This window comes from Hyla sarda, chromosome 10 (genome assembly GCF_029499605.1).
Source record: "Hyla sarda isolate aHylSar1 chromosome 10, aHylSar1.hap1, whole genome shotgun sequence".
NCBI classification, from domain to species: domain Eukaryota; kingdom Metazoa; phylum Chordata; class Amphibia; order Anura; family Hylidae; genus Hyla; species Hyla sarda.
The window spans coordinates 36783638-36789637 of record NC_079198.1 but is presented as its reverse complement, the minus strand read 5'-3'; the positions used below and the strand labels follow the sequence as shown (position 1 = coordinate 36789637).

Here is a 6000-nt window from a genome sequence, read left to right as displayed (position 1 = left end):
GGTCGTATCCACTAGCAACGGCTCTACCTCGCTGACTGCTGAGAAGGCGTGGGACAGAAGGACTAGGCAGAGGCAAGGTCAGACGTAGCAGAAGGTCGGGGGCAGGCGGCAAGGTTCGTAGTCAAGATGGGTAGCAGAAGTTCAGGTACACAGGCTTTGGACACACTAAACGCTTTCACTGGCACAAGGCAACAAGATCCGGCAAGGGAGTGCATGGGAGGAGGTCAGATATAGTCAGGGACCAGGTGGAAGCTAATTAAGCTAATTGGGCCAGGCACCAATCATTGGTGCACTGGCCCTTTAAGTCTCAGAGAGCTGGCGCGCGCGCGCCCTAGAGAGCGGAGCCGCGCGCGCCAGCACATGACAGCAGGGGACCGGGACGGGTAAGTGACCTGGGATGCGATTCGCGAGCGGGCGCGTCCCGCTGTGCGAATCGCATCCCCAACGGCCAAGATAGTGCAGCGCTCCCGGTCAGCGGGACTGACCGGGGCGCTGCAGGGAGAAAGACGCCGTGAGCGCTCCGGGGAGGAGCGGGGACCCGGAGCGCTAGGCGTAACAGTACCCCCCCCCTTAGGTCTCCCCTTCTCTTTGTCCGGTAACTGCCTCCCCTGGGATGAGGACACCGGGAAAGAATGGAGGGTTTCCTCAACGGCAGGCAGTACAGCAGGAGTGGGAATGGGGAGGGAGGGCAGAGGGCGAGGCCTGGCACGGGGCAGTGTGACACCAGGACGGGGGCCATGGGGAGGCACAAAGGCTTGCCTGACGGGACTGGGAGGGGGGGAGAGGCACTTCCTGTGGCAGGCAGAGTCCCAGTTCTTGATCTCCCCGGTGGTCCAATCAAGGGTGGGGGAATGAAGCCGGAGCCATGGCAGACCGAGGAGGACCTCAGAGGTACAGCCGGGGAGAACGAAGAGCTCAATTCTCTCGAGGTGGGGTCCAATAGACATCAGGAGGGGTTCTGTGCGGTAACGCACGGTGCAGTCCAATCTGGCTCCGTTGACCGCGGAAATGTAGAGCGGCTTGACGAGACGGGTCACCGGGATGCTGAATTTATTAACAAACGACTCCAAAATAAAATTTCCAGAGGCACCAGAGTCCAAGCAGGCCACGGCTGAGAGGGAGGAGTTGGCTGTAGAAGAAATCCGCACGGGCACCGTGAGACGTGGAGAAGAAGACTTAGAACCAAAAGATGCAACACCCACGTGAGCTGGGTGCGTGCGTGCGTTTCCCAGGCGTGGAGGACGGATAGGGCAATCCACCAAGAAATGCTCAGTACTGGCACAGTACAGACAGAGATTTTCTTCTCTACGGCGATTCCTCTCTTCCTGGGTCAGGCGAGACCGATCCACTTGCATGGCCTCCTCGGCGGGAGGCCCAGGCGAAGACTGCAAAGGATGCTGTGGGAGAGGTGCCCAGAGATCTAAGTCTTTTTCCTGGCGGTGCTCTTGGTGTCGCTCAGAAAAACGCATGTCAATGCGGGTAGCCAAATGGATGAGTTCTTGGAGGTTGGCAGGAATCTCTCGTGCGGCCAGCACATCCTTGATGCGACTGGATAGGCCTTTTTTAAAGGTCGCGCAGAGAGCCTCATTATTCCAGGATAGTTCAGAAGCAAGAGTACGGAATTGTATGGCGTACTCGCCAACGGAAGAATTACCCTGGACCAGGTTCAGCAGGGCAGTCTCGGCAGAAGAGGCTCGGGCAGGTTCCTCGAAGACACTTCGGACTTCAGCGAAGAAAGACTGGACTGTGGCTGTGGCAGGATCATTGCGGTCCCAGAGCGGTGTGGCCCAAGACAAGGCCTTTCCTGAAAGAAGGCTTACTACGAACGCCACCTTAGACCGTTCTGTAGGAAACAAGTCCGACAACATCTCCATATGCAGGGAACACTGAGACAAAAATCCACGGCAGAGTCTAGAGTCCCCATCAAATTTGTCCGGCAGGGACAAGCGTAGGTTAGGAGCGGCCACTCGCTGCGGAGGAGGTGCAGGAGCTGGCGGAGGAGATGGTTGCTGCTGTAGCAGAGGCAGAAGTTGCTGTAACATGGCGGTCAACTGCGACAGCTGCTGTCCTTGTTGGGCAATCTGCTGCGATTGCTGAGCGACCACCGTGGGAAGATCAGCGAGACTTGGCAGCGGCACCTCAGCGGGATCCATGGCCGGATCTACTGTCACGATTCGGCTTCCAGGTGGTGGATCCTCTGTGTCAGCGAGGGATTGGCGTGGACCGTGCTAGTGGACCGGTTCTAAGAGGCTACTGGTTTTCACCAGAGCCCGCCGCAAAGCGGGATGGTCTTGCTGCGGCAGTAGCAACCAGGTCGTATCCACTAGCAACGGCTCTACCTCGCTGACTGCTGAGAAGGCGTGGGACAGAAGGACTAGGCAGAGGCAAGGTCAGACGTAGCAGAAGGTCGGGGGCAGGCGGCAAGGTTCGTAGTCAAGATGGGTAGCAGAAGTTCAGGTACACAGGCTTTGGACACACTAAACGCTTTCACTGGCACAAGGCAACAAGATCCGGCAAGGGAGTGCATGGGAGGAGGTCAGATATAGTCAGGGACCAGGTGGAAGCTAATTAAGCTAATTGGGCCAGGCACCAATCATTGGTGCACTGGCCCTTTAAGTCTCAGAGAGCTGGCGCGCGCGCGCCCTAGAGAGCGGAGCCGCGCGCGCCAGCACATGACAGCAGGGGACCGGGACGGGTAAGTGACCTGGGATGCGATTCGCGAGCGGGCGCGTCCCGCTGTGCGAATCGCATCCCCAACGGCCAAGATAGTGCAGCGCTCCCGGTCAGCGGGACTGACCGGGGCGCTGCAGGGAGAAAGACGCCGTGAGCGCTCCGGGGAGGAGCGGGGACCCGGAGCGCTAGGCGTAACAATAACCTCTGACAAGTGCATTTGCATCATTCTAATTGGCCCACAAGTGAAAGGAAGTAACATGCAAATATTCACATATGCGAATATATGCATATGCCAATATTCACATATGCGAATATGCGCAGATGCGAATATTCACATATGCGAATATGCGCTATTCGCGATAAAAATTTGAAATGTAATTATTCGCGCCCAACACTAATCTTCAATAGAGATTTCAACATTCATCTTTTAATCTTAGGGGTTGTCATGTTTTCAAGACTGAGGCCCTTTTGGCCCTCGACATCATATGACCTGTGGAATTATCACAAGAATCCAATGAAATATGTTGGAGCAATAGCAATGAACCATAACTGATTATATGAAACATTCATACTTTCATAATCAGGGGGGCACTGAGAAGCAGGGGTTGGAACAGGTGGTATCTCACCTGGCGGAGGGCTGCCAGCTCGATGCTCGCCAGAATGGGTAATGTAAAAATTTTCACATCAAATTACATTAAATATGACATAAAAGATCTCTTTATCCTCTTCAATTTTGACACCTTATGGTCTCCCTGCTGCCACATAGATGCTCTGCAGCAGTGATTCTAATAGCAATGCCTGTAATCTGCATGCCAAAGTGAATAACAGTATGATTTCACTGACCTAGCACACTCCCTTTGTGTGTTAAAGCAAGGCAAAGTGTTTTACACCCCTATTAGAGCTATCTGTAGGCCAGAAATAGCCATTTTTAATACAGTTTCACCGCGAATCTATTCAACCCGAAACAAGCTTTTCTGAAAAATTTGGCGAATCGGCCGAACCTAATTTTTGAAAAGTTCGCTCATCTCTAATGTGAACCTAAAATACCAGTGTTGCAAGGCAACAATCTTAATTTCTCAGCCACTGTACCAAGTATTTAGAACATTAGAGAGCTTGGGTGTACCAGGCACTGCTGATTTACACATTTCCGTGAAAACATTTCATACAATTTATACAGTAAATTCAATCTGTGTGGTGAGGGAATCACCTGATGAGACCTGACAGCATTTGTTTATATTCACACAGCGGGATTTCCGCAATTTAGCACAAATTCCATTCAGCTTGCTGACCGGAATAGCAGAATCCAGCAGAAGTACAGCAGAAATGCAGCTTAATTTTGGCAGAATCCTGTTTTCTCTAAACTGCGTTATCTGCCAAAAAATGCAAGCTTCCTTGAGTTCAATGGGATCCTGCCCACAGTTCTGCAAAATTATAAAACTGGACTTTTTTTTGAATGCGGAATTTGTGTGGCGGAAATTCTGCCACAGAAATTAATCTGTCTGAATGGTACAGTGCAAGACCATTGAACATAATGTGCAGTAAATTCCATCAGAATTTTCCATCAGAATTCCACATGGAAATTCTGCTGTGTAAACATGGCCTTACAGGTTTTCAGAAAAATATATACCATGACCTGTATATCCATGTTTGCAAAGATTTGAATTCCAGGAATCCAGAACAGACAAATGCTAAGAACTGATCAGACAAATCTGACAAGAAACATTTCTAATATTTAGTTTTATGTAAACCATCAACAGTGAGGACTCTATGTCAGCTACATTTTTGTTAAATCCTGTACTTCCACCACCAGTGACATGAAGGAGACTTTTGCTTGAGGACTAAAAGAGAGAGAGAGGCTAAGAGGAGAAAAATTTTGATTTTAAATAGATGTGATTTTTTTATACATTCTGAAGCCAGACAAAAAAAATGCCTTAGGAGGTCCCTCTGTCTACTGGGATAAGAGGAATTTAACATATACAGCTTGAGAGTAACTTTGTAAAGAGAATTCTTCTAGACATTAACATGAAAAGGTTTTCTTTCATGCAGTATGTTATAACACAAAAACTGCCTTTTAGACAAATAGAGGTGAGTATATCTAGACATAACACAAACCTGCTGTGTCCTTATACTGTACATTAAAAGAGCCCATTGGTTATATCCATTTTGTTCCATTCAAAAAAGGAAGAAAAAAAAAACTATTCAGATAAACCAGATCTGATTTTACATTGTTATGCAGTGGTTAATGGGAGTTTTCACTTGTACAAAAACAACTTAAGGAGAATTACACCTATTCCTGTTATTGATATTTATATTGTATTATAGTACATACAGTACATAGTAATACAGCCTCCTGTTACCATGTAATGTAATGTCTAATGCAATTTAGATTCTTACACACAAACAGAATCCTTAGGCTAAGTTTCCACACAGTGTTTTGCTGCCGTTAAACACTGCAAAGTTTTATGCAAGAAATCATTCTTTAGGCTTTATATGTTTTTACAGAGAGCACTGTCACATTGTTACATTTGGCACACTTTAATCTTAACTTTAATCTTACTATTTGTGTTTATGAGGCTTACCAAAATTTTTGATTGTATACCTCCGTGCACTAGGAACCATCTAACTCAGTGGTTTTCAACCTGGGGTACAAGTACCCCCAGGGGTACTTAGCAGTTCTCCAGGGGATACTTGAAAAAAAATCAGTAATGGCAGCCACAGCCACTAGTTACTGGTCTGGACCACTTTGAAAGAAATATTAGGCTGACGTCACTGCACCGAGGAGCGGAGCAGGAGGACAGCAAAGGGGAAGTGCGGGCACTGGGCTGCTTTGGGCAGTAACTACCATCACTTTTGTTGCTCCACTGCCCCTGCAGATCGGGGACCTACTGCTATGAGCCATAGCAATAGGTACCCAGACCAGATGAACAGTGGAGCACCATAGCAGGACAGTATGGTGGCCTGCAACTTTATATGGGGGAAGTTTGGGGGCACAGAAGGGGCCTAACAACATTATGGGGACGCAAAGCAGGTACTATTACTGTGTGTGACAATAAACATGGCGACCGCTGGACGTGACCCCGGCACTCCCTGCAAATGGCGTCCGACACTCCCCCTCCTTGTATCTCTATGGACAGCTATTCAGCTATCTCCAGCTAGAGATACATAGAGACAGAGCCGGCTCTGCCACTAGGCAAACTAGGCAACCACCTGGGGCACGGTTGACTTCCCCAGTTAGGGAGTCAGAGACAGGGCTGGAATGCTTGTGTATAATTTCACTGAGAGTGGGTAGCTGCGCCTCTTGTATGGCGCCCCCGGCTGGCCACCTGT

General features: G+C 49.3%; 1 non-coding gene across 1 annotated transcript; it reads left to right on the top strand.

The window, feature by feature from the left end:
* The first annotated feature begins 4526 nt into the window (after positions 1-4526).
* LOC130294748 (small nucleolar RNA U54) lies at positions 4527-4592 on the top strand. Its single transcript, XR_008848620.1, has one exon. It is a non-coding gene; the product is annotated as a small nucleolar RNA U54 (small nucleolar RNA).
* The last annotated feature ends 1408 nt before the right edge of the window (positions 4593-6000 follow it).